General features: G+C 47.9%; 1 protein-coding gene across 4 annotated transcripts in view; it reads left to right on the forward strand.

Annotated features, from left to right (window-relative positions):
* The window catches only part of ARHGEF28 (Rho guanine nucleotide exchange factor 28), a 269125-nt gene that overhangs the window by 93593 nt on the left and 162240 nt on the right, over window positions 1-13292 (forward strand). The window lies entirely within an intron of this gene.

Raw genomic sequence — 13292 nt, forward strand, 5'->3', positions numbered from 1 at the left:
GGTCAGTAAGGCTAACCACACCTTGTTGAGCATCTACAGATGCATTGCAAGCAGGTCCAGGGAGGTGATCCTTCCCCTCTATGCGGCACTGGTCAGGCCACAGCTGGAGTACTGCATCCAGTTCTGGGTGCTGCACTTCAGGGAGGTTGTGGCTAACCTTGAGAGGGTCCAGAAGAGGGCCACTTGCATGGTCAAGGGGCAGCAGGGCAGGCCCTACGAGGAGAGGCTAAAGGGCCTGAACCTATTCAGCCTCCACAAGAGAAGGCTGAGAGGGGATCTGGTGGCTGTTTACAAACTCACTGGGGGGACCAGCAAGAATTGTCCAGAGCACCACCTGGGGTTACTAGGAGTAACTTTGTTCCCCCAGGCACCACCTGGGGTTACTAGGAATAACAGCCACTTGTTAGAGGGAAGGTTCAGCCTGGACATTAGGAGACATTACTTTACAGTTAGGGCTGCCAGGTGCTGGAATGGGCTCCCAAGTGAAGTGGTACTCTCTCCTACCTTGGGGGTCTTCAAGAGAAGGCTGGACACATATTTGGCTGGGTTGATATGACCACGGCACTCCTTCCTGCCTGGGGCAGAGGGTCAGACCTGATGATCTGTTTAGGTCCCTGCTGACCCTAAGCACTATGAAACTATGAGATATAACTAGCAAGTTTTTCACCTATGATAGAGATGCCAGAGAGTGGACAGAGAGAGAGAGAGAGTGTGTGTGTGTGTGTGGGGCGGGGTGGGGGGTCAGACTTATTGCCATTATAATGTCTCCTTTAAATTGGTGCCTGGGGCTGGTGCTCTGCTTGCCTATCCTCAGTTTATGCTACTGAGTGCTGGACCTAGAAAAGGCTGTGCACTTACCTAGAGTATACACTCATCTGAACCTAATACAAACAGTGCTCATTTAGTATTGTCAGTACTGAGGTATTGGCAGCTTTCAAACTGACTAGTTACCCTCATTTTCAAGGGTTCTAAGACTTAGCTTTGTGGCTGCTATTAGGAGCCTGGAAAAGGATAGGGGTTTGGGGGCTGTTAATACCACAGCACTCAGTGTGGTGTACTGAATGAGCATTGTTTACAAGGCTGTCAGTGCTATGGTATTAGCAGTTCCCAAACTGACTATCTCCTGTCCTTTACAAGATCTCTATAAACAGTCCTCTGATAGCTGCTACCCTTGGTGCAGCCAAAGCCAGCACAGATTAGTTAAAGTAGGCAGTTATGCAGTTAATTAGATTGCAACTAAGTTACAAAGGAGATAGTGGAGATGAAAAGTGCTGCATTATTAGTAATAGGCAACAAACTGGGACTGGCATTTTTGTTATGTAGAGATGTGAATTATAGACTTATATGGCAGGTACATAAGTTAAATAAATTGCGGTCCCCCTCACTCTTCTTTTTTGTCACAGGTCTGCAAAACTCTCAAACCTTAAGCAGAAGGCAGGGCAGGATGGCACCTTTATAATAGCAGTCCTCATATACACTAACTAAAACTTTAGCTTAATCACCAAGGCATGAATAATTCCAGCCTTATTCAGCAAAGCACGTATGCCTATGGTTAAGTGCATGACTTTGCATGACTTTAATGGACTATACAGATGCTTCAGATTAAGCATGTGTTTAAGTGTTTTGCAGAATCAAGGCCTACTTCTGTCACCTCATTACATACATTTGTAAGAATATAACTTTGTACTATTAATGTTTAATGTTAGTAACTGAAATGCAGAAATCCCCAATGTTTCCAAAAAATTGACATGTGTAATATATTTAGGTGTTTGAGAGTAAAACATGAATTCTCTTTCTGTTCCTGCCTGATGTTCTTTTGAGTTTAGAAAGTCTAGTGCTGTAGACACTCTGATCCTTTTTGCTAGAAACTAAGCAGGAAGGAACCAAGGAACAAATAAGGAAATGCTCATTTTGCCCATAATTTTGGGTCAAGTTGAAGTGTTGTAGGAGCAAGCACATTGTCATATTTCCTAGTGTAGCATGATGCTGCTGCCAGAAAACGTTGTGGTGCTTTGTCATTTAAAACTCTGTGTCTTAGTAAGCACTATAAAGTATAATAGTAATGACTGGTACTGGGACCCTCTACACAACATGGTAGTGCCCCAGTGAGGCCACCTCCACCCCTACAGCCTCAGCCAGTCCACCACTTTAAATGACAACAGGTAATAATTTAATAAGCAGTACAGTAGCACCAGCAGCATCTCAGGAAGCCAAACTGTCACAGAGCCTTTCTTTCTTTTCCTGCAGGAGCTTCTTCTCCAGCAGCTGCCAGAGAAGTCTCCCTGCCAGCCCCAGCCCTGGGGCTTAGATGTGCCTACTCAGGGCCCTGTGTCCTTCCAGTCAGGTGCTAGGGGTGTTGGTCTAAGGCCATAGCACTGGCAGACAAGGTCCTTTCCTTTGGGTCAATCTAATCTGGTATGTTTTAGCAGACCAACTGAATAGTTACAGAAATATGTGTTGGCAAGCTTTTGGGTTGAAAAACCCTTTGTCAGGATGAGGAAGCACCTACAGTTGGTGTGTCTGCTGGTCCTGGATGAAAGGAATAGTAAAGAAGCCAGAGGCTGGCATGCAATTCTGGTAAGAATGCCAGTCAGTGGAAATGAAAATGGAGTCATCAGGGGGTGAGGGACAGGCTGGGGTGGGAGGGAAAGGGGGATGTAGCAGTGCAGGTAAAAGTGCAGAGGTACCTGGGGAGTCAGATGTCTGGCAGGTTGTAGTGTGTCATAAATCCATATATTAAGTCCATGAGTTTCTGTACCTAGGAGGCTGATGGAGTGAAGTTCCTAGGCCTGGCTCTGAAAAGTGGTTTGTAAATTCAAATGGGCACTGAACCTTGCTAACCTAACCTCATCACCAGAACTGAAGCCAACTTCCTACAGCTCAAAACACAAAACCTGCCAACGATCTCCAGTACCCCCACAAACTGCACACCAGAATCTATCAAAGACAAGAATACCCATCTTCCTGTGGGGACATTCCTCACAAAAAACCTACTCTGTTTCCAGTCTCTCAGGCCTGATCCTGAGAGGAAATTTATAAACCACCTTTCACAGCCGGGCCGATGAACTTCACTTCATCAGCCTCCTAGGTACAGAAAGCTGAGCTGAGCTCACCTGGAGCCTCACAGCTCCACTGCAACCAGTGAGCCTCTGGCCTGTCAAAGACACGATGGGTCTGGGCTTTCCCCAGTCAGGCCTGTGTGTGTGCGTGTGGTAGCTAGAGGTTATGGCGCCTCCTACCCACCTTTCACCAGGGGAATCCTCAGTCCTGACATTTCCTGGGGCTGCTGTGCTCCTAGCAGTTCCACCAGGCCTCCCTGACCCTGGCAGAGTGCAGTTTTAGTGGTCCTGCCCAGGACCTGGGGTCTTCTCTTTCCCCATAGCCCCGGGCCATACCTCCAAGTATGTTCTGGCACGGAAGCTCAGCAGGGACATGTTCTTCCCTTGCTGGCTGGTGATGCAATGAGTGCCCCTTCCAGATAAGAGTGGGCCATTAACTGATTTTAAAAAATGAAAAAAGGAAATAGGTGTGGACAGAGTGAGGAGGGTGGCATTCACTCCGTCTGTACCTGGAGCTTGGGGAACCCCGGCAGCAGGAGGTTCACCTTCAAGAACCCCAGCTGCTTCACCAAACCAGGATCCAAGCAGGTGCAGTGGGCTGTCACAACAACCCACTGATGCTGGACACCGTCTCACTTGGAACACTGGTCGGTGGACAGGACAGGTGCTTGTGGGCAGCTGTGGCCAGATCTAGCCACATCTGGCTGCGGCTTGCCCAGTAGGCCAAGGGGTTGCACAGCAGTGCCTCCACATCCTTGGCAAGATTGGCAGCCATGAAGGCCTGCGCACTGTCTGCCTGATGGTAGAGTCTGGTGGCTCTGGACCCCACCATAGAAGCCATGCCCTTGGCCCACATTGGCAGCTCCTGAGGTGGAGGAGGAGATTGGCTGGTGGATGGCATGGTAGCATGGGACAGTGGATTCCCTGCTTCCATGTCCCACCTCCTCCACTGTTCTGCTTCCCGGACTCTCTTCACCAGCACCTTCATCCACTGATTCAGGGTTTGGCTGCTGCATATGCTGCCCTTAGCTCTCGGGTCGTACATGGCAGCCAGCACATGGACTGTACTGGCCTGCAAGGGATTAAGCCATTTCCTGATGCCGTCCTTCAGCCACCTCACCAGTGCCTGCGCATCTGGTGACAGCGGTTTGCCCCAGCCAGGAACATTGATCCCCTGGAAGCTCTCTATTTGGCTTTGAAGTTTCCTTACTACAGGGATCACCTGGCTAAGGAGGGCATTGGCAGTGCTGAGGGTCTCAGTGGCCTCGAGGAAGGTCACTGAGGACCACCGAGATTTGGGAGATGGCATCCCACTCAGCTCTGTTCAGGGGCTCACTGATCCCAATCTCCCCGAGCAAGGCCATCTCATGGATGGCCTTCTGTTGCTCCACCAGCCTCTTGAGCATCAGGTATGTGGAGTTCCACTGAGGCTGCACATCCTGTATGATTTTGTGCTGCAGGATGTTCTGCTCTACTTATTTGTCTTGTAGCATTTTGTTCCCCTCGATGCTCTGGTGGAAGTAGTCTGCCACCTTCCTGCCTTGTGTAGCTCCTCCCTCAAGTACTCCCTGCATGCCTTGTATAGGGAGGATACCACTGTCTTGCTGAAGGTGTTGCATGTGGGCACTTGGTAGGATGGGGCCAGGAGCGCCATGAGCCACCTGAACCCTGGCCGCTCAACTAAGGAGAAAGGCTGGCCATCAACAGCAAGCATCTCCCCAATGCTCTGGGTGATCTTCATGCCCTTTGTTACCAGATTTGTCCATCACTTTGGGGTGTGCTAATTTATTACAGATACGTTTCTAGGGACTTTGTAATTCTGTCAATGTGCTGCTTGTGTTACTTGTGTTTCTATATGGAGCTGTATATCTCCCTTCTGCAAGTCCTCACCCCCAGTGGAGCTATCTTGCAGGACTCAGTTTCAATGGGACTGGGTTCCCCCAGTTACCAAATCAGTCATACACACAAACACACACAGAGTAATGTGACATGCCTGACCCGGCCGGGTTGATCAGCATGGACAGGCTGACACCCTCATATGGCAAGAATCAGTTCATCAGAGCAGCAATAAACTTCAGTCAGATACAAGCACATAGGTAAACAGAATACCTCTGAATCCAGCTGGGTGTCCATCTGACACCCTCATGGGCCAGCATTCAGTTCATTAGGGCATATCTGAGCCAAACTGGGTCAATCAGCCTGTACAAGCTGATCCCCTTATGTGTTTCAAACTCAGCATGTCCCTATCTTTAGCCTTTTGATGAGCAGACCCCACAGTGTTTCTGGGCTTCACAGGGATCTTTAGCGTAGGTAAAAAGTGTTGCTGCAGAGCAAGTGGGGAAGGAGAAGTAGAGAAGGAAAAATGTACCCAGTTACTACCAGTCTGACTATAAAAGTTATTTATTGCTAAGTATATGAAATATATAATGGTACTAATAGTAATAGACATGCAAAGGAAAACAAACACAAACAATTACAATACTACCCTGGTTTCACTAAGTATTTGGGGAAACAGCTTAATCTTAACTAATACAGTTCAGGTTCAGAAATTTATGTCTAGAGAGAAAAGAGAAAAGAGAGAGAGAGAGTGCGAGAGCTGGGATCTCACCAGTCTAAGGCACTCAGGTTTCAATGCTGACAGGTAAAGTTCTTAGCACAATCCTTGAAGGGAGATTATCTGTTTTTTCCAGCTTCTCAAGAACAACAGTGGATGGTGTCAGAGAGACTTCTTCTCTTGAAGCACACACACACTTTGATGCTTTTTTTACAGATTTTTATACCTTCAGTTCAGCTTCTTCAAAGCATTCTTAATAGTGTAAATAATTGTCTTTTGTATTGACAAGGGGTTATCTGGTTTGGAATATCTCAAGGAACTGATTGATAACCAGGAAAAACATAAGGTTAAGGAGTAACCAAACACTTAGGAGCCAGCTTGAAATTCCTATGGATAGCAGATATACTGGATGTGATACCTCATTGTTTCTTCAGAAACAATAGATAGCTTGCAGCATTAGCGTTTTGGATTTTTATCTGATGTGAACAAACCTCAGCTTAGCATGACTTTTCCAGGTCTTACTGTAGTCTTTTAACAGACTTAAGGCAATTATTGGAGTGTTCATAACCTTTTGTGGGGAGGACTTCCACCAGTCGTCCCGGGAAAAGTATGACAATACTTGTGGTCAGGGCTTCAACGGGCTGGACGCTGTGATGAACCCTTTACCATTGTTCAAATGTTGCCCATACCCCCTCTGACTTGGGCTTTTTGCCTCAGCATTCCCTAACCCAGCAACCGAGTTTTAGTCAATCAAGTTTAAATAGGCCTCCCATAGTGGGACTGGGGAATGTATGGCCTGAGATGCCTATTAAACTTTTACTTCTGCTTAGAGGTGTGTGTGTGGGGTGGGGGGGGAAGTCCGTTGTAAATTCAGATTAGAATTCATCTGATAAATGCTGAGCCGGGTGTGTGTTAATGTGGGTTGATTAGCTTTTGGAGCACAGATTCCCCATCATGCAGTGCTCCCCTGCTTATCTGATCCCAGAATTCACTGCAGTCTTTGCTTTGGGTTTTCTGTTCTCTGTTTCCCATGTAAGTAAATGGTCATCTGGTTCCATTTTGGATCCAAATGAGACCTAGGGCAGTTGCTCCCTTATCTGGAGGGCTTTAGGTACGTCTCCCACTGCATCTTAATCAGTTTTGTTTAGGTGGTGGTGGTGGGGGGGGAATTCTTTGCGAGTCAGACAGGCTGCATCCTGTGCCAGGATTCCCCAAGAACACAGAGCTGAGAGGTAACACCTTGCAATGCACCCCACTTTCTGTCCTCCTTTCCCCCACTGTTTCAGGGTGGCCTGCCATTGCTTTGGGAGGATGGGGGCTTCAGATCGAGAGGGGGACTTCCCTTTGGGCAGACTCCCACTGGTGCCAGGCTGAGGAGGAGCAAGGGCTAGGGGGTGTTGCTGTGGAGATGCATCAGCATCCCCATGGTGCACATTTGTTTTGTTCCCTTGCCCCAGCTGGTTTTAGCTTGGCAGTGCAGGCAGATAGCATATGTGGGATCATCTGCAAGCTCAGAATGATCCCAGACCACACTACCTGCTCACTTCTGGGGTGTGGGTGCATGTGTGGATGCTGCATTTTCCCCCTTCTCAGCAGGCAGAGGCACAGCAGCAGGAGGAGCGGAGTCAGCTGAGCTGCTTGCCTCTGCAGCCTCTACTTCAGCCTCCTCTGAAGTGTCTTCTGGGGAAGGGGACCTGGCTCTAGGAGAAACTTGAAGGTGTGGAGCACAAACTGAGCTGATTTCCCCCTCCTTCCCCAGAATTTCCCTTGCTAGGGTACTTAGATCCAGATCCAGCTCCAGCTCTTCCTCTGGCACTGGAAGGCTCAGCATGGGAAATGAAATGGGGGTGGAGGAGACTTGTTCTGGTGCTGCTGCTTGTTGTGGTGGGGGGAGGCGGTTATGGCTGGTGTTCTTGGAGGGGATGCAGTCTCAGGCACAGATAGTGGCACTGGTACTGGTCCCCTCTCCTTGCTGCTTGTGGAAGCCTCAACCCTGCTAGTTGGAGGAAAGAGGCTGCATCTCAGTTTTTTGGTGGGGGGGAACTTGCACCTCTCCCTCTACCCCAGGGGCAGGCAATTTTTTCAGGCGGAGGGCCACTTACCAAGTTTTGGCAAGCTGTTGAGGGCCGCATTTTCCTTTCTGGTTCAGGGAAGCAGGAACAGCTCAATGGTCCCAGGTCAGAAGCCTCTGCTAGGTCTTGCTGCTGGGTCCTGCCACCAGGACACTAATCACAGTCATTGGCCAGCTACACAGGGCAATATGAGAGCAGTCCTTTCCCCCCCTCTTCTCCCCTATTCCCCCTCCCTCTCTTTACTTTCTGTTTCCCTGCAGGCAAGTCCAGCTTGATCTTCAAAACTCAAAATGTTTTGAAACTTTTGAAATGTTTCAACTGCCCTCATTTCGTTTCAAGGCTGTTTCAAAGCACTCGTTTCATTTAGATTTCACTGTTTCAAGCTCAAAATGAGTCAAAACAGCATTGAAATGAAACAGGCAGTGAAATTTCGCAAAGCCTTAGTAAGTATATTGAACTCTTGCATAGAAGAAGAGAATGCAGATGTTTAAGTACAGACGTTCAGAAAGCTTGTGGCAAAAGTGCTTTAACTATGGCACTTTATTTAAAGCACTGTAAGTTAAAGTGGGAGAGAACTGAGCAGACTTGCGTTGTTTTGTTGGAGAGGGCTTGAAGCCTGCCTGCACTGGCTGAGGCCAGAAGGCTTGGGGCTCTCCTGCACACCTCTCAGGAGGCTCCAGAGCTGCCCCTTTTCCCAGCCCTGCCCCCTCCCTGCCCCCCCCCACCAGCTGGTGGCTGTCAGCAGTGTCTGGGGGGAAGGGAGCCCATGTGCTATGTGGAACCCCTGCAGATTGCTGGGTTGGGCCTGGGGGAGGGAGGGCGTAGGCTGGTTCTGTGTGGTATGGTTTTCCTCCCACTCCCCCTGCCCCAGCCTCTTGACAGCTGCAGCCAGGAGCTGCAGCATGGGGCTGCCTGGCCCAGATTTTTGCTGTGCTGGGAACTGGGGGTGGGGGAAGAGAGCCTCTGTACCATGTGGACCCAGCCCAGCTTGCCCAAGACTCAACTTATCAACTGGGGGGACAGAGAAGTGGGGCTGCACAGCACAGGGTCTCTCTTCCACCCCTAGCGTCCCCTCTCCCCCCACAGTTCCTGGCATGGTGAAAAGCTGGGCCAGCCAGAATTTTCCTGGCTGCCCCTGTCAAGAGGCTGGGGCGGGGGTCAGGGGAAGAGAGCCCTCCTGCCATGCAGCTCCCCCAGATTGCTGGGTTGAGTATGGGGGAGGGGGGCAGGCTGGGTCCCTGTGATGGGTGGGAGCTCCCTTTCCCCCCTGCCCCAGCCTCTTGACAGCTGCAGCCAGGAACTGAAGCATGGAGCTTCCTGACCTAGCTTTTTGCTGTGCCAGAACTGGAGGTTGGGGAAGGGAGCCCCTGTGCTGTGTGGGCCCCACCCCCCAGATTGCTGGCTGGGGAGGGGGGAGAGAGGGAGCCCCTGTGCTGTGCAGACCTGGCTTAGCTTCCCTCCCTCACCTCAAGACCCACCCCAGCAATTGGAGGGGGGTCACAAGGTACAGGGCTCCCTCCCCCCCACCCCCCAGCTGTGCAGAGAGGAAACAGCCCGAGTCCAGGGATGGAGTCGGGCTGGTGCTCACTGGGAGCCGATAAGCACTGACTGAGGCTAACAAGCTGCCCAGCCAGAGGCCCTTGGAATGCTAGGAGAATGCACCTTACCTTGAATCACAATGGGATGTGGTACAGATGTTCAATAAAGTACTTTAACCTAAAGTGCTTTGGTCTGATACCGCATCCATCCAGGGTTAACTTGAAAAGTGGGATCCACCATTTTTAGTGCTTTATGTGCCATGCACCTCTGTTCTTTTACAGCTGTAAAGTACTTTTTGTGCGCTTAACTCACGGTAAGTATAATGTCTATACCTAACCACAGTGTTAAAACACTGGATGATTGAAGGTATGATTCTGGATAGATAACTCCTGCTGAAGTGAGTGGGAGCTTGGGATGTGCAAGGAATGTACATTGGGTTCCCAGATGTAATTAGATGTTGCCATTTATCTTACTGAGTTCACTGATTACTTTCAAAGACACTTCTGTCCTGCTAGAATAGCTTCAGTGGCTTTTCTTCCACACATTTACCTGGGTGACTCACAGTTTGTTAGCAGAAGTTAAACATGCAGCTCTGCTGCATTTTACTGGCATAAACAATGTCTTAAGAACAATGAAGATTTCTCATTTAGGGTGTGAATACATTACCGCTTTGCAATTAAACTGCAGGTGAGATATTTTTAAATAAAAAATTTCTGAAAGTCATTTGCTGGAATGTATGTTTTAATTGTATGTAGCTGCATAGTGGGCATGTATTTAGTTAAATTTTACAGATAAAGGGTTTTTCCAATTCAGCAAATTTAGCTGTTTGTATAAGAGAGCACTGTTAATTATAGGTTTCAAATATTATAGCATGGTGACATAATTGGTATCTGTATTATAGCTGACATACTGATATGTTTGTCACAAAGCCCCCATTTATGGCTGTCATGCCTGGAATCAGTTTGTATATTGAAAAAATACCCTACCATGTGAAGCATAAATACTGGGATGTAATCCAGAAGATTTGACCTAGTTTTCTTAGAATTAAGTGCCTATGAGTGTTTTGATTATAGTTTAAACTCAAAACTGAAAAAACCAAATTGGTTACCATTACATGTTCAGAGTAAAAGCTATTGCTAGTAAAGGTCAACAAGAGATTTCTCCCTACACACGCAGATGCTTACGTTCATTATGGAATTTCTTACCTTTTTTTGAAGTGTTCTTGCTTAGGTACCCTTGCATGAGGTGGTTTTTGGGTCAGAATTTTCAAAAGTGGCTAATGATTTTTTGGGTACCTCAGTTTTTAATTCTTAGTTTGAGATTTCCAAAAAGGGACAAAATGTTGAGCGTTTACCCTATAAAAAAAACCAAAAACCCAGGCCCCTTTAAAGTGTCTTACACTAGGAAACCAAAATGAGGTACCCCAAATCTCTAACCACTTCGAAAATAGGAACTATGAAAGCGTACATGTAAGCAACATGCTATTTCTATTATTTTTCATTGCAGAAAAGTGTAGTTAGAGGACCAACAGGCATTTCCATGCTTAATGATTTGTTCCCAGAGCTCTGGCTGCAGCACTTTTATGAAATATCAGACCTGGAAGAGAATTTTGAACATTGACAAATAAATGAATTCATTAATGATCATGCTCCATGCTCTGTTTTGCTGCTAAAAGCTTATACAGAGAAACATGGCTGCAGTTGCATGTTATGTAGGCATTATGCCATGATTCAATTTGTAAAGCTGTGTGCTGTGGCATTCCTAGACAGGCCTGCCTTGGCACAATTTTTGGTGTCCTTGTTCACATGCCAGTGCATTCAGTGCTCATTCCAGCTGTCTTGGCCAAATCTTTTTTTTTTTCTTGTGATATGCAAATTAGAATTTGGGAAACGCTTTTTCTATTCTTTTTTGCTGTTTGTCAGTAATTAGAAGCTGTTAGAAATTGGCTGAGTGCTCATCTAATTTTTAGAGTTTGCAAATGAAGTCTTCAAGTCTGGAATGGCTCGATTCTCAGGATTTGACATTTTTTACACACTAGATTCATTCTAAGCTGGGTCCCGTCACCTTTACTCTCAGCAAGTGGTACAATACTTTACATAGTAAGTAGTCTCATTGATTTCAGTAGTAGTACTCAGTTTGAATAAGGGACTGTTCACTGTGCTGAAGGCTGAATTTGGCTCAGACTCAACTTTGAGCCACTGCAGTTGTTTGTTACTACAATGGTAGTTTTTGTTGATTCAACAGAGTTTCTGAATAAGATGATTATTTGCCCTTTTGACCAGCTACCTGATCTCCCTTTAGAGACATCTTTCTGTTAGTCTGTTTGAATATAGTAAACATTGTTGGGAGCAGTAAATGTTACCGTTCTTGCTGCTATTTGTGAATGGATTATTTAAAAACACAAACACATCAAGGAGCCCAGTTTTCCTTTATTATTGGTGGAATGTGAAATTTGCAGTAACACATTCTGAATTACTTTGGACACTGGGCAGAGAAATAGATATACTCAATCAGATAGTGTTTAAATTCAGTTTTTAAATCAGTGGAGCCAAAAATGAGATTTCCTGCAGACTCTAAAGGTGGTTGTTCTATAGAGTAACTGATTTGAAATGTCAACCAGATAATAGTTTTTAGATTTCATTTATGTCCATGATAAAATATTAATGCATGGAAACGTTAAGCTGCAGCTGAGCTTCTTTCCCCTGCCCTCAAACCCAAGTTTTGTCTTTTATGAAGGGTGAAGGCAGTCAGCTTTGCATGACTGTCTAACTTGTTTACTGTTGTCTTTTAAGTTTCACCTCTCTTTGACCTTGATGTTCACATGTTAAAAAGCTGAGAACAAACAGGCAGGTGAGAGCATTAAAATAGGCAGGTGAAGACACCTCATTTAAAAAAAGAAGCAAAACAGGTGCATCCTGCCTGTCTATTAGTTAATGGTTCATTAGGCATCTTTTGCTGCATCATTAGGCATCTTTTGCTGTGCTTATCAACAGCTTACCAAGGTACATTACACACTTTTCAGGGAAACTGCTTTTTTTCTTTATAGTACTGTGGTGCTTAGAAGCCACAGTCAGAATTTCAGACACGTGTGTTGGGTGCTGTACATGAAAAGAGAAGGGAGATGTTGGAAACACTGGTTCAAAGCATTTTCTTTAACCCTGGGAATAAAAAGCATGTTTAGACACACTCTTTCAAATCTTTAAAAAAATGCAGGGAGTGATGCATCTAAATATCTCTGTAGATATGGATCTGTTTCAGGGGCGGGCAATTATTTCAGGTGGAGGGCTGCTTACCCAGTTTTGGCAAGCTGTCGAAGGCAGCATGGGTAGCTCCGCCCCTTGACAGGTGTCCTACCCCCTGGTCACCATCTTGGGACCAATGTCCCAGGGCCAGCACCGGTGGGGCGCAAAGCTGGGCACAGGCTGGCAGGGGTTTGTGGAGCCTGGCTGGGCTGCACCAGCAGGGAGAGGGGGCAGCTGGCCCGGCTCCATAGAGCCCCTACCGGCTGGGACCCCATGCTCCTGCCACCCTGCTCTGGGCCCTGCTGGTACCAGCAGCTGCGGCCCCCCCACTTGCGGCGCCGGGCAGTGTTGGCTGCTGCTGGCTGCCTGGAGCTCGTGCTAGGCAGCCCACAGGCGGTGGTGGCAAAAACTGCCTGGTGCGGCAAGCGAGGGGGGCCGCAGCTGCTGTCATCACACTCAGCCCTGACAGGCGAGCCCGGAGCTGGTGCAGGGCCCAGGCTGGCAGCAGGGCTGGGTTACAAGGTTGTGCTTAGTGCAGGGGGAAAAACGGCTCCTTGCCCGCCCCGTGCCCGACATCCCATGCTGTAGCCCCAGGTGGGCTGCTCTAGCCGCTCGCAGCCTGCTTGGGGCTGCCTGTTCCTGCTCCAGACAGCCCCGTGCAGGCTGTGAGTGGCTGCAGTACAGGGCACCAGCCATGGGGCAGGAGAGGGGTGTTTTACCTCCGCCTGTGCTCAGCTTTTCCCCAGGCCACTTTTCTCCAGGCTCCTTCCCCACCCAGGGTCCTCCCCTGCCCTCCCCCCCTCCCTTCCCCCTTACCTGAGCTTCC

This window comes from Gavialis gangeticus, unplaced genomic scaffold, assembly GCF_001723915.1.
Source record: "Gavialis gangeticus isolate Ggan-Ray unplaced genomic scaffold, GavGan_comp1, whole genome shotgun sequence".
In the NCBI taxonomy this organism is placed as follows: domain Eukaryota; kingdom Metazoa; phylum Chordata; order Crocodylia; family Gavialidae; genus Gavialis; species Gavialis gangeticus.